This window comes from Dendropsophus ebraccatus, chromosome 1, assembly GCF_027789765.1.
Source record: "Dendropsophus ebraccatus isolate aDenEbr1 chromosome 1, aDenEbr1.pat, whole genome shotgun sequence".
In the NCBI taxonomy this organism is placed as follows: domain Eukaryota; kingdom Metazoa; phylum Chordata; class Amphibia; order Anura; family Hylidae; genus Dendropsophus; species Dendropsophus ebraccatus.
The window spans coordinates 5687902-5710864 of record NC_091454.1 but is presented as its reverse complement, the minus strand read 5'-3'; the positions used below and the strand labels follow the sequence as shown (position 1 = coordinate 5710864).

The window sequence follows — 22963 nt, the reverse complement described above, 5'->3', positions numbered from 1 at the left end:
TATAACAGCACATGGCAGGATCCTGTGATGTCATAGCTGCAGTGATGTCACACGTTGATGAATATCGGCTCTGTATGTGATAATGTGCCAGGTGTCATGCTGGGTGGGTAACCTGCTTGCTGATGGTTTCCTATCTGTTATATAATCCACACATGGGGCTGGAGCTCTCATCTTCCCCTTCAGTTTCTATAGAGATTAGGGGTTGGTCAGTGTGATGTGCCAGAACTCCGATCACCGGCTCCCAGAACCGCCATGTGACACCGGATCTATCACCGCCCTGAGATTTATAAATATTCACCATTTTATTCCATGAAATAAGGATTTGTACAATAGAAGAAGAGAAGTTCCTATTTGGTGCAGAAACCTTTGTTCTCAGTTACCGAGGTTGGATGTTTCCTGGGGGTCTTGACCAGATTTGCAGACACTGCAGACACTTAGTTGTCCCGGCTGTGTGTCTCCTCCTTAGTTGTCCCGGCTGTGTGTTTCCTCCTCAGTTGTCCCGGCTTTGTGTCTCCTCCTTAGTTGTCCTGGCTGTGTGTTTCCTCCTTAGTTGTCCCGGCTGTGTGTTTCCTCCTTAGTTGTCCCGGCTGTGGGACTTCTCCTTAGTTGTCCCGGCTGTGGGTTTCCTCCTTAGTTGTCCCGGCTGTGGGTTTCCTCCTTAGTTGTCCCGGCTTTGTGTCTCCTCCTTAGTTGTCCTGGCTTAGTGTCTCCTCCTTAGTTGTCCCGGCTCAGTGTTTCCTCCTTAGTTGTCCCGGCTGTGTGTCTTCTCCTTAGTTGTCCCGGCTGTGGGTCTTCTCCTTAGTTGTCCCGGCTGTGGGTCTTCTCCTTAGTTGTCCCAGCTGGGGGTTTCCTCCTTAGTTGTCCCAGCTGTGGGTCTCCTCCTTAGTTGTCCCGACTTTGTGTCCCCTCCTTAGTTGACCCGGCTTTGTGTCTCCTCCTTAGTTGTCCCGGCTGTGGATTTCCTCCTTAGTTGTCCCGGCTGTGTGTTTCCTCCTTAGTTGTCTCGGCTGTGTGTTTCCTCCTTAGTTGTCCCGGCTGTGTGTTTCCTCCTTAGTTGTCCCGGCTGTGTGTTTCCTCCTTAGTTGTCCCGGCTGTGTGTTTCCTCCTTAGTTGTCCCGGCTGTGGGTTTCCTTCTTAGTTGTCCCGGCTGTGAGTTTCCTCCTTAGTTGTCCCGGCTGTGAGTTTCCTTCTTAGTTGTCCCGGCTGGGGGTCTTCTCCTTAGTTGCCCCGGCTTTGTGTCTCCTCCTTAGTTGTCCCGGCTGTGTGTTTCCTCCTTAGTTGTCCCGGCTGTGGGTCTTCTCCTTAGTTGTCCCGGCTGTGGGTCTTCTCTTTAGTTGTCCCAGCTGGGGGTTTCCTCCTTAGTTGTCCCGGCTGTGGGTCTCCTCCTTAGTTGTCCCGGCTTTGTGTCTCCTCCTCAGTTGTACCGGCTGTGGATTTCCTCCTTAGTTGTTCCGGCTGTGGATTTCCTCCTTAGTTGTCCCGGCTGGGGGTTTCCTCCTTAGTTGTCCCGGCTGTGGATTTCCTCCTTAGTTGTCCTGGCTGTGAGTTTCCTCCTTAGTTGTCCCGGCTGTGAGTTTCTTCCTTAGTTGTCCCGGCTGTGAGTTTCTTCCTTAGTTGTCCCGGCTGGGGGTTTCCTCCTTAGTTGTCCCGTCTGTGGATTTCCTCCTTAGTTGTCCCGGCTGTGAGTTTCCTCCTTAGTTGTCCCGGCTGTGAGTTTCCTTCTTAGTTGTCCCGGCTGGGGGTTTCCTCCTTAGTTGTCCCGGCTGGGGGTCTCCTCCTTAGTTGTCCCGGCTGGGGGTTTCCTCCTTAGTTGTCCCGGCTGTGGGTCTTCTCCTTAGTTGTCCCGGCTGTGGGTCTTCTCTTTAGTTGTCCCAGCTGGGGGTTTCCTCCTTAGTTGTCCCGGCTGTGGGTCTCCTCCTTAGTTGTCCCGGCTTTGTGTCTCCTCCTCAGTAGTACCGGCTGTGGATTTCCTCCTTAGTTGTTCCGGCTGTGGATTTCCTCCTTAGTTGTCCCGGCTGTGTGTCTCCTCCTTAGTTGTCCTGGCTGTGAGTTTCCTCCTTAGTTGTCCCGGCTGTGAGTTTCTTCCTTAGTTGTCCCGGCTGTGAGTTTCTTCCTTAGTTGTCCCGGCTGGGGGTTTCCTCCTTAGTTGTCCCGTCTGTGGATATCCTCCTTAGTTGTCCCGGCTGTGAGTTTCCTCCTTAGTTGTCCCGGCTGTGAGTTTCCTTCTTAGTTGTCCCGGCTGGGGGTTTCCTCCTTAGTTGTCTCGGCTGTGGGTTTCCCCCTTAGTTGTCCCTGCTCTGTGTGTTTCCTCCTTAGTTGTCCCGGCTGGGGGTTTCCTCCTTAGTTGTCCCGGCTGTGGATTACCTCCTTAGTTGTCCCGTCTGTGGATTTCCTCCTTAGTTGTCTCGGCTGTGGGTCTTCTCCTTAGTTGTCCCGGCTGTGAGTTTCCTCCTTAGTTGTGCCGGCTGTGAGTTTCCTCCTTAGTTGTCCCGGCTGTGGGTTTCCTCCTTAGTTTTCCCGGCTGTGTGTCTCCTCCTTAGTTGTCCTGGCTGTGAGTTTCCTCCTTAGTTGTCCCGGCTGTGAGTTCCCTCCTTAGTGGTCCTGGCTGTGGGTCTTCTCCTTAGTTGTCCCGGCTGTGGGTTTCCTCCTTAGTTGTCCCGGCTGTGGGTCTCCTCCTTAGTTGTCCCGGCTGTGGGTCTCCTCCTTAGTTGTCCTGGCTGTGATTTTCCTCCTTAGTTGTCCCGGCTGTGGGTTTCGGGTCATTGTCAGCTGGAGGAAGGTCTGGCTAGTTCACTGACGTCGAGACACGTGATGGTGTCTTTGCAGTGTTCTTGTGCATTGTCAGCTGGAAGACCTGGACACCTCCCATCTTCACTGCTCTTACTGAGGAACGGAGGTTGTTGTATCTGGTGATACACAGTCCCGTCCATCCTCCTTTCTATACGCTGCAGTCCTCCTGTCCCATTTGCAGAAAAGCCCCCAAAGTATGTTGTCCTCATGCTTCATGGCTGGGACTGTGTTCTTGGGGTTGTATCATCCTTCATCTTGATAAGTTGTATTCTGGTCTCATCTGACCACATGTCCTCCTCCCATGTCTCCTCTGTATTATCCAGATGGTGATTGGTGTTGTCACACCAGCCTGGACATGTGTTGGTGTGAGCAGGGGGACCTTGTATGTCCTGCAGGACTAAAATCCATGACGGATTAGTGTGTTACTAATGGTATTGTATGAGACTGTGATCTCGTCAGGTCAGTGACCAGGTCCTCCCTTGTAGTTCTAGGCTGATTCCTGACTTTTTGCAGAGTCATCCTTACCCCACGAGGCAAGATCTTTCATTGAGCCCCAGACCAAGGAAGGCTGACAGTCATCTTGTGTTTCTTCCATTCTCTAATAATTGTTGCTTGCCTATTGTCCTGTAGCCCATCCCAGCCTTATGCAGGTCTACAGTTTTGTCCCTGGGGTCCTTAGACAGCTCTTTGGTCTTGGAGTGTGATGAATGAGTGTGAGGACAGGTGTTTTATTCAGATAATGAGATAAAAGAGATGCAATTAATACAGGTAATGAGTAGGAGGAGCTTATAGACTTTGTTTGTAATATGTGATGTCAATGTTCTTTAGGTCATCATTCCAGACATACCCATTCTAACCACATCAGATACCATACCGTTCTAGCCTCCATGTCTTTTCTGGAGTAAACATCCACAGTGCACGGAGAGAAGTGACTGTAATAATGTGTCGGTCCTCCTTTCGGAGCGGTAAGATTTGGCCAATTGACCTGTTTGCTTGGGATCATTGTCTTGCTGCAGCACCTAATGTCTCTAAGCTCCACAGGTTACTACTCTTAGGGGTTCCATTACTTTTTCTCCCTGCTCTGTGAATGTTTACTCAATGTGCTTTGAACGTTACGGCCGCCTCTGTGGTATCAGTTTACTTAGACTGTGTTTGTCCATTAGTCATTGTTGTTGATTTGTGAGATACTGGCATCTGTAGTACTATTAGTCGCCCTGAGCTATGACTGGTCAGTGGGCATCGGATGGGATGTGACGGGGGGAGGATGAGAGCGGCACTGGAGGATGAGAGCGGCACGTTTCTGTCTGCTCAGCGGCGTCTCCAGACTTCTCTGTCATCGCCCCCCTGCTGGACACCCCTGTGTTAATGGCCGTGTCTCTGCCTGTACATCCTCTTTCCTTAGTGACGGGAGACAAGACGCGTGGCGCAGTTCAGCTGACCTTCATGTGCGAGCGTCACGTCGCTGCGAGCAGAGGGGCACACATAAAGCATGGCTGACTCCACACAGCTATGGTACATCGGCCATAATCAACACAATGATCACTGTGACCTGTGCCCCAAGGTGCACCGCAGAGATATAGGGGGAGAGAACCCCACCACCACCGGGAAAAAGTCACAGATTATCCAGCAAACCAGTAGGCCCTGCTCGTCTGAGACATTCGCTCCTGCATCCTGATTGCTAACACTTTGAATGCAGCTCTGGATGTGACTATAACTGGAGATCCCATGTAATTTGGGCCTGTTACCTCTCTGATCTCACTAGATGACGGTGATCCGCTGGGCTCGGAGCTCATGGATGGATTCCCCATCTTCTTCCTGATGTAATATTGAGGGGGGAGGGGCTGCAGACAGTATAAAGGTCACCCTCTCATATATACAGGAGCCTCCAATATTATTACCCATGTAATAACAGCTGACATTTACTCTCACATCGCTCTTCCCGCCCAGAGCTGTTGGGGGGTCCTGCTGCCATCCAGCCTTGGGGGCTCCTTACAGGAAGGCCTCCGCAGATTTGGCGACTGATCTCCACTCTGCTATATGGTCACATGCATTTGCCAGGCAGCCTGATGCCCCCCCGCTCCTGTGCCGCAGCTCGTCTCTGGGGTGTCCACATCCTGGTGATGTTCGGCCTTCCGTCTATTTGAGAAGCCCTGTTGCCTTTGGATGCTGCCCTTGTCCTGACCCTTGGGTTAGACGTCTGGTACCAGTGGTGCCACTCCTGTATCCTACCGTTCCAGCGACGCCTCTTTTTTCCTGATCACAGTGCACTCTGGTAGTGCCGCCACCACCACCACCAATTTTCAAATCTTTCTCTTTCGGGGACTTAGATCTGGGATTTAAAGGGGTACTCCAGCAAATTTTTTCCCTTCATATCAGCTGCTGTCAGGAAGTTATAAAGATTTGTAAATGACTTCTATTTAAAAAATCTCCAGTCCTTATCAACTGCTGTATGTCCTGCAGGAAGTGGTGTATTCTCTTCAGTCTGACACAGAGCTCTCTGCTGCCACCTCTGTCCATGTCAGGAACTGTCCAGAGCAGGAGAGGTTTTTTTATGGGGATTTACTGCTGTTCTGGACAGTTCCTGACATGGACAGAGGTGGCAGCAGAGAGCACATTGTCAGAGCACTGTGTGCAGGGCATACAGCAGCTGATAAGTACTGGACGATTTTGAAATAGACGTTACAAATTACAAATCTGTACAAAACTTCTGACACCAGTTGAAATATTTTTTGTAATGGTGCTCTCCTTTAAGGATGAAGACAATGTGATTGCAGTCTGTACACTGCGTATAGACACCATATCACTAGAAGGCAGCATGATCCTAAAGGGAGCGCAGCTCTGGATGTAACTGTGTGATATTCGCTATAGCTGGAGTGCAGATCCCACTCACCTACCCACAAAATCTGCAGGAGGCGCACTCCATGTCCAAGTGACCTGAAGGCGGAGAACATGTTTAACTCTTTCCATCCTGGGAGTGAGTTCAGGCCGCTGACCCTTCTTCCCTCTCTTTCTTGTCATTGTGTTTTCTCAGCAAGTCTTCCCTTTTATCTGCGGATTTGACCTTCAGATTCCCGACAAGGTCACCTGTTCCTTGACAGGCGCGAGCGGCAAATTACCCCTGTGTGTGACAGCGGATGCTCCTGGTAAACGTGCACAATTCATGGTCCGTCTGTGAATTACCAGTCACGGCGGCTGACGGCCGGACCAGTCTCCCAGCTCCGCCGTATGGAGGGTGATGGACTAATTGTGCGTGAAATATGTCTGCATTCATTTTGGGTGAATAAAGCACAAAATGAGCGTTTAGCCGTTAACCTCTGTGGCGCTGGAGGGGGACGTTCACATGACGGATGGGACGGGAATGTGTGGCGGCATTAAGCAGGCCTCGAAACGGCTGACTCTTTTAATTGTGATTCGCAGATTAGGAATCGCTCAGGGGTTTTCAGGCAATTACGGCGCGTCGCAGCTCGCTGCCGGTTACAGGGCGCACATTAACGTCCACTTGTTTCTAAATGAAGAATTATGTGCTGGGAAGCAGCGGAGTGACGTCCGGGAACCACGTCCATGTGTCACTGGTATGGAAGGGGCACAGACAGTAACATGGCCCGGGCGGTTTACGCTTCGGATATGAGTGATAGAAGTATCGCCGGAAAGTGATACATGGGATATGCCCCTTGTCCCTCAAACCTCAGATTTGGGCCTCATGGTTAGAAGCGTCCGTTCTCCAAACAACTGGGTGGGGAATCTTCCTGGCTTCCCCCCGCAGTTGAGACCGCCGCGGTGGTCTCATCCCGAACAGTCACCTCAGAGACCGTCAGCTGCGGGAAGAAGCCAGGAAGAGACCGGAGAGCGTGAAGAGGTTGATGTACAGATTCATCAGCCGTCGGCCGTGCAGCACTATTACATGGAGCAACGCACGGTCAGCAGCCAATGATTTTAGGTCTGGACCAAAAGACACGATCAGCTGAAGACTGTTGTTGGAGCGATGATCAGCAGATAATCGCGCTAAGGACTATTATCGTGCCAATTATCGTTATATCATTAGGATTTGAATGATGATTGTTTGAGAGATTTATCTGACAGGTCTTTGAAGCCAAAGCCAGGAACAGACTATAGGTCATAAAGAAAAGACTGGGATTTCTCCTCTTTTCAAATCTATTCCTGGCTTTGGCTTCAAAAATTTGTCAGAGAAATCTGTCTGTGTAAAGGCGCCATTGGTCTAGGTCAGGTGAACTCCACTCACAAGGCCCGCAGCTAGAAGAATAAGAATAATTTGTATAGCGCCAACAGATTCCGCAGTGCTAGAAACGTTACATAGACAACGACTTTGTCCTCTTTCGGCTTTGGACTGAAGTTTGAGGATTTCCTAAACTTCAAGGATTGGAAATGAAAATTCACTTGAAATTTCTCCAGTGAATTTATAGAATTTGAAATCACATACAAATTTATTACCAAATTTAGAAAAACATTAGATCCAGGTGAAGAATTCCCTCCGCAGGTTCCAGGATTTAGCTGGGTGTTATATCTGTAGGATTGTGCGAGCACACTGGTGTATCCAAAGAAAGCAAAGTGTATCCAAACACAGAAACTACTGTAGATACACGACAGTCACCCATCATCTCCCCGCCCCCCTGACCATCCAATAAGGGTCTTCTCTATGTAATTCTTTACCATGTGACTTTATAATCCGATATAATCCTGTGATATTATAAAGCCCCCCCCCCCCCCCCCGTTATAATGCAGCAGAGCTGGCGGACAGTGACGCACCACATATTAATTACAGTTACGTAACGTTTCGTTGCTGATTCATATTTTATGTGCTTTCTGGCTCCTCCGCTCGCTGGCGTCATCGCATTTAGAAGCCTTTAGGGAAAGTGCGCGCAGGATGCATCCGCCGCATCTCCGCCAACAATCCGCAGGAAAATCTGTAAAATTCACAATTATGTGGAGATTGCAGCAAATTTGGGGGATTCTGGTTTGGAGCTGGTGTAGATTTGGGGGGGAAGTTAGCGCCCCCGCTGGTAGATTTGGGGGGATGTTAGCGCACTGCTGGTAGATTTGGGGGGATGTTAGCGCACTGCTGGTAGATTTGGGGGGGAAGTTAGCGCCCCCGCTGGTAGATTTGGGGGGATGTTAGCGCACTGCTGGTAGATTTGGGGGGATGTTAGCGCACTGCTGGTAGATTTGGGGGGATGTTAGCGCACTGCTGGTAGATTTGGGGGGGAAGTTAGCGCCCCCGCTGGTAGATTTGGGGGGATGTTAGCGCACTGCTGGTAGATTTGGGGGGATGTTAGCGCACTGCTGGTAGATTTGGGGGGATGTTAGCGCACTGCTGGTAGATTTGGGGGGATGTTAGCGCCCCTGCTGGTAGATTTGGGGGGATGTTAGAGCCCCTGCTGGTAGATTTGGGGGGATGTTAGCGCACTGCTGGTAGATTTGGGGGGATGTTAGCGCCCCCGCTGGTAGATTTGGGGGGATGTTAGCGCACTGCTGTTAGATTTGGGGGGATGTTAGCGCACTGCTGGTAGATTTGGGGGGATGTTAGCGCGTTGCTGGTAGATTTGGGGGGGAAGTTAGCGCCCCCTCTGGTAGATTTGGGGGGATGTTAGCGCACTGCTGGTAGATTTGGGGGGGAAGTTAGCGCCCCGCTGGTAGATTTGGGGGGATGTTAGCGCACTGCTGGTAGATTTGGGGAGGGGGAGTTAGTGCCCCTGCTGGTAGATTTGGGGGGATGTTAGCGCACTGCTGGTAGATTTGGGGGGGAAGTTAGCGCACTGCTGGTAGATTTGGGGGGATGTTAGCGCGTTGCTGGTAGATTTGGGGGGATGTTAGCGCCCCTGCTGGTAGATTTGGGGGGATGTTAGCGCCCCTGCTGGTAGATTTGGGGGGATGTTAGCGCACTGCTGGTAGATTTGGGGGGATGTTAGCGCACTGCTGGTAGATGTGGGGGGATGTTAGCGCACTGCTGGTAGATTTGGGGGGATGTTAGCGCACTGCTGGTAGATTTGGGGGGATGTTAGCGCCCCTGCTGGTAGATTTGGGGGAATGTTAGCGCCCCTGCTGGTAGATTTGGGGGGATGTTAGCGCACTGCTGGTAGATTTGGGGGGATGTTAGCGCACTGCTGGTAGATTTGGGGGGATGTTAGCGCACTGCTGGTAGATTTGGGGGGATGTTAGCGCACTGCTGGTAGATTTGGGGGGATGTTAGCGCCCCTGCTGGTAGATTTGGGGGGATGTTAGCGCCCCTGCTGGTAGATTTGGGGGGATGTTAGCACCCCTGCTGGTAGATTTGGGGGGATGTTAGAGCCCCTGCTGGTAGATTTGGGGGGGAAGTTAGCGCCCCCGCTGGTAGATTTGGGGGGATGTTAGCGCACTGCTGGTAGATTTGGGGGGATGTTAGCGCCCCCGCTGGTAGATTTGGGGGGATGTTAGCGCACTGCTGGTAGATTTGGGGGGATGTTAGCGCGTTGCTGGTAGATTTGGGGGGATGTTAGCGCCCCTGCTGGTAGATTTGGGGGATGTTAGCGCACTGCTGGTAGATTTGGGGGGATGTTAGCGCACTGCTGGTAGATTTGGGGGATGTTAGCGCACTGCTGGTAGATTTGGGGGGATGTTAGCGCACTGCTGGTAGATTTGGGGGGATGTTAGCGCACTGCTGGTAGATTTGGGGGGATGTTAGCGCCCCCGCTGGTAGATTTGGGGGGATGTTAGCGCACTGCTGGTAGATTTGGGGGGATGTTAGCGCGTTGCTGGTAGATTTGGGGGGATGTTAGCGCCCCTGCTGGTAGATTTGGGGGGATGTTAGCGCACTGCTGGTAGATTTGGGGGATGTTAGCGCACTGCTGGTAGATTTGGGGGATGTTAGCGCACTGCTGGTAGATTTGGGGGGATGTTAGCGCACTGCTGGTAGATTTGGGGGGATGTTAGCGCGTTGCTGGTAGATTTGGGGGGATGTTAGCGCCCCTGCTGGTAGATTTGGGGGGATGTTAGCGCCCCTGCTGGTAGATTTGGGGGGATGTTAGCGCGTTGCTGGTAGATTTGGGGGGATGTTAGCGCGTTGCTGGTAGATTTGGGGGGATGTTAGCACCCCTGCTGGTAGATTTGGGGGGATGTTAGCGCCCCTGCTGGTAGATTTGGGGGGATGTTAGCGCACTGCTGGTAGATTTGGGGGGATGTTAGCGCACTGCTGGTAGATTTGGGGGGATGTTAGCGCCCCTGCTGGTAGATTTGGGGGGATGTTAGCGCACTGCTGGTAGATTTGGGGGGGGAAGTTAGTGCCCCTGCTGGTAGATTTGGGGGGATGTTAGCGCACTGCTGGTAGATTTGGGGGGATGTTAGCGCCCCCGCTGGTAGATTTGGGGGGATGTTAGCGCACTGCTGGTAGATTTGGGGGGATGTTAGCGCGTTGCTGGTAGATTTGGGGGGATGTTAGCGCCCCTGCTGGTAGATTTGGGGGGATGTTAGCGCACTGCTGGTAGATTTGGGGGGATGTTAGCCCCCTGCTGGTAGATTTGGGGGGATGTTAGCCCCCTGCTGGTAGATTTGGGGGGATGTTAGCGCCCCTGCTGGTAGATTTGGGGGGATGTTAGCGCCCCTGCTGGTAGATTTGGGGGGATGTTAGCGCACTGCTGGTAGATTTGGGGGGATGTTAGCGCCCCTGCTGGTAGATTTGGGGGGATGTTAGCGCCCCTGCTGGTAGATTTGGGGGGATGTTAGCGCACTGCTGGTAGATTTGGGGGGGAAGTTAGTGCCCCTGCTGGTAGATTTGGGGGGATGTTAGCGCACTGCTGGTAGATTTGGGGGGGAAGTTAGCGCACTGCTGGTAGATTTGGGGGGATGTTAGCGCACTGCTGGTAGATTTGGGGGGATGTTAGCGCCCCTGCTGGTAGATTTGGGGGGATGTTAGCACACTGCTGGTAGATTTGGGGGGATGTGAGCGCCCATGCTGGTAGATTTGGGGGGATGTTAGCGCCCCTGCTGGTAGATTTGGGGGGATGTTAGCGCCCCTGCTGGTAGATTTGGGGGGATGTTAGCCCCCTGCTGGTAGATTTGGGGGGGATTTTGGATACTATCTGTCACACACAGGAGATCCCCAGGTTACACCAGCTGTACATATATAATTATATACAGTATATACCCAGGTTATACCAGCTGTACATATATAATTATATACAGTATATACCCAGGTTATACCAGCTGCACATATATCATTATATACAGTATATACCCAGGTTATACCAGCTGTACATATATAATTATATACAGTATATACCCAGGTTATACCAGCTGGACATATATAATTATATACAGGAGAGCCCCAGGTTATACCGGCTGTATATATATAAATATATACAGTATATACCCAGGTTATACCAGCTGTACATATATAATTATATACAGGAGACCCCCAGGTTATACCATCTGTACATATACAATTATATACAGTATATACCCAGGTTATACCAGCTGGACATATATAATTATATACAGTATATACCCAGGTTATACCAGCTGTACATATATAATTATATACAGGAGAGCACCAGGTTATACCGGCTGTATATATATAAATATATACAGTATATACCCAGGTTATACCAGCTGTACATATATAATTATATACAGGAGACCCCCAGGTTATACCATCTGTACATATACAATTATATACAGTATATACCCAGGTTATACCAGCTGTACATATATAATTATATACAGTATATACCCAGGTTATACCGGCTGTACATATATAATTATATACAGTATATACCCAGGTTATACCAGCGGTACATATATAATTATATACAGTACATACCCAGGTTATACCAGAAGTATATAGGAGATGTATATGGGGGTTTAATGGAGATGTATATGGGGGTATATAAGAGATGTATATGGGGGTAAATAGGAGATGTATATGGGGGTATATAGGAGATGTATATGGGGGTATATAGGAGATGTATATGGGGGTATATAGGAGATGTATATGGGGGTATATAGGAGATGTATATGGGGGTATATAGGAGATGTATATGGGGGTATATAGGAGATGTATATGGGGGTATATAGGAGATATATATGGGAGTATATAGGAGATATATATGGGAGTATATAGGAGATATATATGGGGGTATATAGGAGATATATATGGGAGTATATAGGAGATATATATGGGGGTATATAAGAGATGTATATGGGGGTATATAGGAGATGTATATGGGGGTATATAGGAGATGTATATGGGGGTATATAGGAGATGTATATGGGGGTATATAGAAGATGTATATGGGGGTATATAGGAGATATATATGGGGGTATATAGAAGATGTATATGGGGGTATATAGGAGATATATATGGGGGTATATAGAAGATGTATATGGGGGTATATAGGAGATATATATGGGAGTATATAGGAGATATATATGGGAGTATATAGGAGATATATATGGGGGTATATAGGAGATGTATATGGGGGTATATAGGAGATGTATATGGGGGTATATAGGAGATATATATGGGGGTATATAGGAGATGTATATGGGGGTATATAGGAGATGTATATGGGGGTATATAGGAGATATATATGGGGGTATATAGGAGATGTATATGGGGGTATATTGGAGATATATATGGGGGTATATAGGAGATGTATATGGGGGTATATTGGAGATATATATGGGGGTATATAGGAGATGTATATGGGGGTATATAGGAGATATATATGGGGGTATATAGGAGATGTATATGGGGGTATATAGGAGATGTATATGGGGGTATATAGGAGATATATATGGGGGTATATAGGAGATGTATATGGGGGTATATAGGAGATATATATGGGGGTATATAGGAGATGTATATGGGGGTATATAGGAGATATATATGGGGGTATATAGGAGATGTATATGGGGGTATATAGGAGATATATATGGGGGTATATAGGAGATGTATATGGGGGTATATAGGAGATATATATGGGGGTATATAGGAGATGTATATGGGGGTATATAGGAGATATATATGGGGGTATATAGGAGATGTATATGGGGGTATATAGGAGATATATATGGGGGTAGTGGTGTCTCATTCTCCGGTTCTCCCTCCTGCCAGGTGACAATGATGGGGGGTAACATGGCGTCCTTCTCTCTCTCTATCTATGTAATTGCCCCGGGGTGGTGGTCACCGCTGTCACTTCTCGCCCCCTGACCCCTCCTATCACTATAAGATTCTTGGAATCATCCTGGCATTCTTGTTTCCATGGAAACGCTGAGATTAAAACTTAACGACAATTGTAGTGGTCTCCTGGTTCAAGTAACCAGGGAGATGTTAGCGGGGGCGGCGGTGGTGGAGTCACATGACTGGGGGGTCCCTGTTATCTGGGTGACACAGCCAGCAGAGACTGGCAGCATAGCTATCGCCTTGCCGTGTGTTATGGTAATCTGTATGATGGCGGGGGGAGGGGGTGCAGCCACTGGGGGGCATTATATTGTCTGGAGCCGTACAGTACCTGATACCAGTAGTCTCCAAACTGCAGGGCCACTACTTTACAGCTTACAGATTCTGTCTACCTGTAACCACCACTAGAGGGAGCTCACTGCATGCAGTTTCCTAATGCAATAATAAGTCTGTATGCAGTGAGCTCCCCCTAGAGGTTGAAGATAGATGAACCAATCAGATCTCTGCATTCCTGCCCCACTACCTGTCTGGCTGGCTGATACCAGAGAGTCAGCGCTTACCGTACTATAACCCCCATCAGCTGCCGTCTCATACTGAGCCAGGATGCTGTGGATGATCTGTGTTGCTGATTGACTTAACTCTTTCCTGAACAGGCAGTGAGCTGCGCTGCAGGGAGAGCTTACCGCTTCCAGATCCCAGGGATCATCAGCGGCTCCATAGACTAAAATAGAAAATCAGTGGGAGAGAGACAGATCCCAGCCATCTGCAGGGCTGGAGAGGAGGGAGGCTTAACCCCCTAACCACCAGGGACAACCATCACCCTGCCAGACCGGTCACTAACATTACCCCAAAGAGTAATAAGAGTAGTTATATAGGGGCAGTATTATAGTAGTTATATCCCTGTATATAGGAGCAGTATTATAGTAGTTATATTCCTGTATATAGGAGCAGTATTATGGTAGTTATATCCCTGTATATAGGAGCAGTATTATAGTAGTTATATTCCTGTATATAGGAGCAGTATTATAGTAGTTATATTCCTGTATATAGGAGCAGTATTATAGTAGTTATATTCCTGTATATAGGAGCAGTATTATAGTAGTTATATTCCTGTATATAGGGGAGCAGTATTATAGTAGTTATATTCCTGTATATAGGAGCAGTATTATAGTAGTTATACGAACTGGAGAGAATGGAACCGCTGCACATCCCATCTATGGCTGATACCAATGCCGCTAGGCCTATATTAAAAATCAACACCAGAGTGTCTGTATATGAATTGATCAAGCCATATTGCCCCGTGTACCACCGCGCAGGTCCTCTGGTCCACACGGGTCCCTATGCTAACTCCACACCGTGTCGGTCAGCGACCGCCAACCCCGCAAAGCGTGCACGTGCAGGGAAGGGAGGCCATGGAACGGCCCTGCAACCCCAATGTCACAGGACCAGACCCAAAAAGCCCCACCAATTATAGTAGTTATATTCCTGTATATAGGAGGCAGTATTATAGTAGTTATATCCCTGTATATAGGAGCAGTATTATAGTAGTTATATTCCTGTATATAGGAGCAGTATTATAGTAGTTATATTCCTGTATATAGGAGCAGTATTATAGTAGTTATATTCCTGTATATAGGAGCAGTATTATAGTAGTTATATCCCTGTATATAGGGGGCAGTATTATAGCAGTTATATCCCTGTGTATAAGAGCAGTATTATAGTAGTTATATTCCTGTATATAGGGGGCAGTATTATAGTAGTTATATTCTTGTATATAGGGGCAGTATTATAGTAGTTATATTCTTGTATATAGGAGCAGTATTATAGTAGTTATATTCTTGTATATAGGAGCAGTATTATAGTAGTTATATTCCAGTATATAGGGAGCAGTATTATAGCAGTTATATCCCTGTGTATAAGAGCAGTATTATAGTAGTTATATTCTTGTATATAGGGGCAGTATTATAGTAGTTATATTCTTGTATATAGGGGCAGTATTATAGTAGTTATATTCTTGTATATAGGGGCAGTATTATAGTAGTTATATCCCTGTGTATAAGAGCAGTATTATAGTAGTTATATTCCTGTATATAGGGGCAGTATTATAGTAGTTATATCCCTGTGTATAAGAGCAGTATTATAGTAGTTATATTCCTGTATATAGGGAGCAGTATTATAGTAGTTATATTCTTGTATATAGGGAGCAGTATTATAGTAGTTATATTCCTGTATATAGGGGCAGTATTATAGTAGTTATATTCTTGTATATAGGGGCAGTATTATAGTACTTATATATTATAGTATATTCTTGCACATGAAAGGGAAGAATTTTGAAAGAATATTCTAGGAAGTGACAAGATGACTTCCAGGCTCTGATAGGAGTTGTAGTAACCTTTGCTCTTTTAGTTCTGCTGAATAGACACAATATAACAGTTTTACATTTCAATACAAGTTGCCTTTGGATTTGTATTGTGATGAAAATTCCTGGCTGGTTGTTCCTTTGAGCAGAGAACAGACCTATTGTTAGGGGGAGATTTTCAGGTCGGATCCCAGAGCTTCTCTCCATTATACATTCCTGATGTGTCGGAGTGACGCTATTCTTCTTTTCCATGGATTAAGCAGATCGTGGAGCCTCACACCGGGGGGAGGACACCTACTCTGTCTGAGATGTTATAAGCCATGGTAAACATGGTGTGGCGTACTAGTTACAAGAGCTGATACCTTATGTACCTGAATCCGCCGCTTACAATGACTACTATACACTGACATGCATTGTGTTTCTTCAAGGGGAAGTCCTTAGTCATAGGACCTGTGTCAGTGAATGGTGAGGTTGGCAGAGGCACTACTTTTCCTTCCACCTCTGTTGGAGTGTACCGTTAGGTGGGGTAGTTCTATAGTGTGAATCTTTTAGCATCTGTCCCCACTACGGACTGAGATGCCACAGTTGCCATCTTGTCCTGGCCGAAGCCGTCACAGCACATAGAGACAATCTAATATTCACCCAATGTCACCTCGCCAGCTGCCTAGCGCTGGATTATAGGATGACTCCGGGCTCTGGATGCCGCACATAGAGGCCAGAAGCCTGAGAACATCTGCTCGGGGCGTCTGATCCTGTTAGTGGACGGATCAGGGTTATTATAGGGGCAGCACCTCTGGCGAGGCCGAGATCATCACACTGTACATTATAAGAGTCATAGGAGTACAATAGATAGTTCCGGATGAGAGCAGATATAGTTTCATGGTGCCAGTAGGTATCTGGCTTCACAGCTACATACACAGAAACCAGCAGCAATCCATTCTTTGTGAATAAATTCACATCAATTTATTCCATAAACACATTTGCAATGTTTCAGCCGCCATTTTCCAGTGTTAGTGCAGTGCGTCAGGTATACCGAAACGTTGCGTATTACTCACCTTGTTTGCCGTGTATCGTTTGGATGGAATAAAGACACTGCACGTTTTTCAACTCACCTGGAGTGCTGCAGAGTATCTGTATATAGCCGTGATGCTTGGTCTGGGATTCATTTGCGGGTAGATAGATAGACACCAGTTCAATAGATTATCTCGGCACTCCCAAATCGATTTAGTGAGAATTTATTGGCAAAAGTTCATAACAGTGCAGCACAGCAAACAGGTTATGGTGCAACCTGTTGGCTGTGCTGCACTGTTATGAACTTTTGCCAATAAATTCTCACTAAATCGATTTGGGAGTTCCGAGATAATCTATTGAACTGGAATCTATTTGGTCCGTGGTCTGGACAATCTCTGGCACCCGACATTTTAGGAGGTGCGGCTGAACATTCACCATAGATAGATAGATAGATAGGAGATAGATAGATAGGAGATAGATAGATAGATAGATAGATAGATAGGAGATAGATAGATAGATAGATAGATAGATAGGAGATAGATAGATAGATAGATAGATAGGAGATAGATAGATAGGAGATAGATAGATAGGAGATAGATAGATAGGAGATAGATAGATAGATAGGAGATAGATAGATAGATAGATAGGGGATAGATAGATAGATAGGCGATAGATTGGAGATAGATAGATAGATAGATAGATAGATAGATAGATAGGAGATAGATAGATAGATAGATAGGAGATAGATAGATAGATAGATAGATAGATAGGAGATAGATAGATAGATAGGAGATAGATAGATAGATAGATAGATAGATAGGAGATGGATAGATAGGAGATAGATAACATATAGATAGGAGATGGATAGCGGTGATAGACAGGCGTGGAGAGTCATCATGTAGCAGTCAGAGCGTCCTGTGAGGTGATGGATGCTCTCGGTTATATAGGAGACAGCTCTCTCCCTCTCGCAGCAGGTAACATATGGCTCTGTTAGTAGAGAATGGAGCAGACGGAGCCGCCGGGATGATGGAGAACTCGCTTCCTTCTGGTTGGCAGAATTAATATTGTGTATATAGATGTCTCATAGAGAGAGAGACGCCATCAGTGTATATAGATGTCTCATAGAGACGCCGTCAGTGTATATAGATGTGTCACAGATAGATGCTGTCAGGGTATATAGATGTCTCATAGAGAGACGCCGTCAGTGTATATAGATGTGTCATAGAGAGATGCTGTCAGGGTATATAGATGTCTCATAGAGAGACGCCGTCAGTGTATATAGATGTGTCATAGAGAGACGCTGTCAGTGTATATAGATGTGTGATAGAGAGAGACGCAGTCAGTGTATATAGATGTGTCATAGAGAGACGCCGTCAGTGTATATAGATGTCTCATAAAGAGACAACGTCAGTGTATATAGATGTGTGATAGAGAGAGACACCATCAGTGTATATAGATGTGTTCATAGAGACGCCGTAAGTGTATATAGATGTGTGATAGAGTGAGACACTGTCAGGGTATATAGATGTCTCATAGAGAGACGCCGTCAGTGTATATAGATGTGTGATAGAGTGAGACACTGTCAGGGTATATAGATGTCTCATAGAGAGACGCCGTCAGTGTATATAGATGTGTAATAGAGAGAGACGCCGTCAGTGTATATAGATGTGTCATAGAAACGTCGTCAGTGTATATAGATGTGTCATAGAGAGAGAGACGCTGTCAGTGTATATAGATGTCTTATAGAGAGACGCTGTCAGTGTATATAGATGTGTGATAGAGTGAGACACTGTCAATGTATATAGATGTCTCATAGAGAGACGCCGTCAGTGTATATAGATGTGTGATAGAGAGAGACGCCGTCAGTGTATATAGATGTGTGATAGAGAGAGACGCCGTCAGTGTATATAGATGTGTGATAGAGAGAGACGCCATCAGTGTATATAGATGTGTGATAGAGACGCCGTCAGTGTATGTAGACGTGTGATAGAGAGAGACGCCGTCAGTGTATATAGATGTGTGATAGAGAGAGACGCCGTCAGTGTATATAGATGTGTCATAGAGACGCCGTCAGTGTATATAGATGTGTCATAGAGACGCCGTCAGTGTATATAGATGTGTGATAGAGTGAGACACTGTCGGGGTATATAAATGTCTCATAGAGAGACGCCGTCAGTGTATATAGATGTGTAATAGAGAGACGCCGTCAGTGTATATTGATGTCTTATAGAGAGAGACGCCGCCAGTGTATATAGATGTGTCATAGAGACGTCGTCAGTGTATATAGATGTCTTATAGAGAGAGACGCCGCCAGTGTATATAGATATGTCATAGAGACGTCGTCAGTGTATATAGATGTGTGAAAGAGAGACGCCGTCAGTGTATATAGATGTCTTATAGAGAGAGACTCCGCCAGTGTATATAGATGTCTCATAGAGACGTCGTCAGTGTATATAGATGTGTCATAGAGAGAGACGCTGTCAGTGTATATAGATGTCTTATAGAGAGAGAGACACTGTCAGTGTATATAGATGTCTTATAGAGAGACGCCGTCAGTGTATATAGATGTGTCATAGAGACGTCGTCAGTGTATATAGATGTCTTATAGAGAGAGATGCCATCTGCTATGAGTGTTGCAGGCAAGTAGAGCTGCCCTCCTGAAGCTCTCTGTGCTGCTGTGAGTGTTGCAGGCATGTAGAGCTGCCCTCCTGAAGCTCTCTGTGCTGCTGTGAGTGTTGCAGGCATGTATAGCTTCCCTCCTGAAGCACTCTGTGCTGCTGTGAGTGTTGCAGGCATGTAGAGCTGCCCTCCTGAAGCCCTCTGTGCTGCTGTGAGTGTTGCAGGCATGTAGAGCTGCCCTCCTGAAGCCCTCTGTGCTGCTGTGAGTGTTTCAGGCATGTAGAGCTGCCCTCCTGAAGCCCTCTGTGCTGCTGTGAGTGTTGCAGGCATGTAGAGCTGCACTTAGCGGTCTCTGCCGTTGCTGCCGTAAAAGCTTTTAGTAACTGGTGAATAATTCATGGCCGGCGGTGATGTGTGCGACAGCGAGTTACGGCGTGTACAGTGGTATTATCACTTACAAATCACTGCGCCAGGCTATCCAGCAGACCATATAACGCTCCGGGCTGTCATGTAATAAGGTTATAATGTGTGCCGTGCTGGAGGATACGCTGTAGTGTCATTGTAACGGGGTCACGTGACCAGCGGACAGGAGCCGTACAATGCTGGGACAGGATCGTGCTAATAAATCTATATACACCGAGAACGTCTCATGGGTGTGAGGATCTCTGCTTGTTTCTTCCTCAGTAAATCAAACCCATTTCCTTCTAAGACACGTCTTCCTGACCCAGGACTCTCTTTACTGGTCAGAAGTGGAGAGCTGCTGCGAAGAGTAAGAGTGACTTTAATTTGGGGTCTGGAGTGATCAGTTTATATTCCTCAGGGGCGGTACTGTCTGAGTCAGTCATATCCCGCCCCTTAGTGATCAGGTATCAGCCCCTCAGGGGTGGCACTGTCCGAGTCAGTCATATAATGCCCCTCAGTGATTGGTTTATTAGCCCCTCAAGGGTGGTACTGTCGCAGGCATTTCCCTCCCCTCAGTTTATCATTAGCCCCTCAGGGGTGGTACTGTCGCAGGCATTCCCCTCCCATTAGTGATCAGTTTATCATTAGCCCTCAGGGGTGGTACTGTCGCAGGCATTCCCCTCCTCTCAGTGATCAGTTTATCATTAGCCCCTCAGTGGTGGTACTGTCGCAGGCATTCCCCTCCTCTCAGTGATTAGTTTATCATTAGCCCTCAGGGGTGGTACTGTCGCAGGCATTCCCCTCCCATTAGTGATCAGTTTATCATTAGCCCTCAGGGGTGGTACTGTCGCAGGCATTCCCCTCCCATTAGTGATCAGTTTATCATTAGCCCTCAGTGGTGGTACTGTCGTAGGCATTCCCCTCCTCTCAGTGATTAGTTTATCATTAGCCCCTCAGGGGTGTTACTGTCGTAGGCATTCCCCTCCTCTCAGTGATCAGTTTATCATTAGCCCCTCAGTGGTGGTACTGTCGCAGGCATTCCCCTCCTCTCAGTGATTAGTTTATCATTAGCCCTCAGGGGTGGTACTGTCGCAGGCATTCCCCTCCTCTCAGTGATCAGTTTATCATTAGCCCCTCAGTGGTGGTACTGTCGCAGGCATTCCCCTCCCCTCAGTGGTCAGTTTATCATTAGCCCTCAGGGGTGGTACTGTCGCAGGCATTCCCCTCCCCTTAGTGATTTGTTTATCATTAGCCCCTCAGGGGTGGTACTGTCGCAGGCATTCCCCTCCCCTCAGTGATCAGTTTATCATTAGCCCCTCAGGGGTGGTACTGTCGCAGGCATTCCCCTCCCCTCAGTGATTTGTTTATCATTAGCCCCTCAGGGGTGTTACTGTCGTAGGCATTCCCCTCCCCTTAGTGATTTGTTTATCATTAGCCCCTCAGGGGTGTTACTGTCGTAGGCATTCCCCTCCCCTCAGTGATTTGTTTATCATTAGCCCCTCAGGGGTGGTACTGTCGCAGGCATTCCCCTCCCCTCAGTGATTTGTTTATCATTAGCCCCTCAGGGGCGGTGTTGTGTGAAGTCATGACCCCACTGGGACCTCAGACGTTGCGGTTTGAATCCCTGTCTCACTTTCCAACCTTCAGGTGGTTTATCTTTTTTTTTTCCTAGACTGTTCCTGGTCCATTTTTGTTGTCCAGTAGGCGGGGCTTATTATTCTAGTGATTATCCATGCGTCTTCTCCTTTAAGGGCAGCATTACTGCTGCTTGCAATGATTGCTCTTAGCGACCAAGTGTTTATACCATTAAATGTCTTGATCTGTTTCCCTCTCTGCGGGACAAGCTGGCAAATGTCACCAGCGCTCCCCGGGCAGCCACACTCCTCCGCTCAGCGGCTAAATATGGCATTTTCTGCACAATTAACCCTGTCCAGCCTGCAGCGGCTGCACTGTGGAGGGTAGGGAAGGGGTTAAGGCATATTGGGAATAGTGTGTGTGATTTCCTGATGAGGCGCTAATGAGCGTCTCCTAATAGTCTTTATGAATAAATGATGGGCTGGGTATTAGTGTCCATGTGTTCAGCGTCATAGCTGCAGATGCACTGACTGATTCACTGCTGCAGAGCACAATGCAGATGGCTGCAAATCCTCCAGTCACAGCTAGAGCTGCATTCACACTTCTGCCGGTTACTGTCTGCTTACAGACCAGGTGCTAGTAGCTCTCTGCTGCCCACTGCTGGTGGAGAGTCTGCACACAGAGCCAAATGTGATGCTCTGCAATCAGCTCAGGGTCCTGTATGAGGCGGGGGATTGTGTGTCTCTTATTAGAGTGTCAGCTCTTCGGATCAGGCTCCTGTATGTGGCAGAGGATTGTGAGTCTCTTATTAGAGGGTCAGCTCTTTGGCTCAGGCTCCTGTATGTTGGGGGCATTGTGTGTCTCCTCCTCTTAAAGTGTCAGCTCTTTGGCTCAGGCTCCTGTATGTGGCGGGGCATTGTGTGTCTCCTCCTCTTAAAGTGTCAGCTCTTTGGCTCAGGCTCCTGTATGTGGCAGGGGATTGTGTCTCCTCCTCTTAGAGTGTCAGCTCTTTGGCTCAGGCTCCTGTATGTGGCAGGGGATTGTGTCTCCTCCTCTTAGAGTGTCAGCTCTTTGGCTCAGACTCCTGTATGTGGCAGGGGATTGTGTGTCTCTTATTAGAGTGTCAGCTCTTTGGCTCAGGCTCCTGTATGAGGCGGGGGAATTTGTGTCTCCTCCTCTTAGAGCGTCAGCTCTTTGGCTCAGGCTCCTGTATGAGGTGGGGGATTGTGTGTCTCTTATTAGAATGTCAGCTCTTTGGCTCAGGCTCCTGTATGAGGCGGGGGATTGTGTGTCTCTTATTAGAGTGTCAGCTCTTTTGCTCAGGCTCCTGTATGTGGCAGGGGTTGTGTGTCTCTTATTAGAACGTCAGCTCTTTGGCTCAGGCTCCTGTATGTGGCAGGGGATTGTGTGTCTCTTATTAGAGTGTCAGCTCTTTGGCTCAGGCTCCTGTATGTGGCAGGGGATTGTGTGTCTCTTATTAGAGTGTCAGCTCTTTGGCTCAGGCTCCTGTATGAGGCGGGGGATTGTGTGTCTCTTATTAGAGTGTCAGCTCTTTGGCTCAGGCTCCTGTATGCGGCAGGGGATTGTGTGTCTCTTATTAGAATGTCAGCTCTTTGGCTCAGGCTCCTGTATGCGGCGGGGGATTGTGTGTCTCTTATTAGAATGTCAGCTCTTTGGCTCAGGCTCCTGTATGCGGCAGGGGATTGTGTGTCTCTTATTAGAGTGTCAGCTCTTTGGCTCAGGCTCCTGTATGTGGCAGGGGATTGTGTGTCTCTTATTAGAGTGTCAGCTCTTTGGCTCAGGCTCCTGTATGAGGCGGGGGATTGTGTGTCTCTTATTAGAGTGTCAGCTCTTTGGCTCAGGCTCCTGTATGTGGCAGGGGATTGTGTGTCTCTTATTAGAGTGTCAGCTCTTTGGCTCAGGCTCCTGTATGAGGCGGGGGATTGTGTGTCTCTTATTAGAGTGTCAGCTCTTTGGCTCAGGCTCCTGTATGTGGCAGGGGATTGTGTGTCTCTTATTAGAATGTCAGCTCTTTG

The 22963-nt window shown here is 47.8% G+C and overlaps 1 protein-coding gene across 6 annotated transcripts in view; it reads left to right on the top strand.

The window, feature by feature from the left end:
- Positions 1 to 22963, top strand: part of CACNA1C (calcium voltage-gated channel subunit alpha1 C) — a 204108-nt gene that overhangs the window by 124229 nt on the left and 56916 nt on the right. The gene's annotated exons all lie outside the window — the stretch shown is intronic.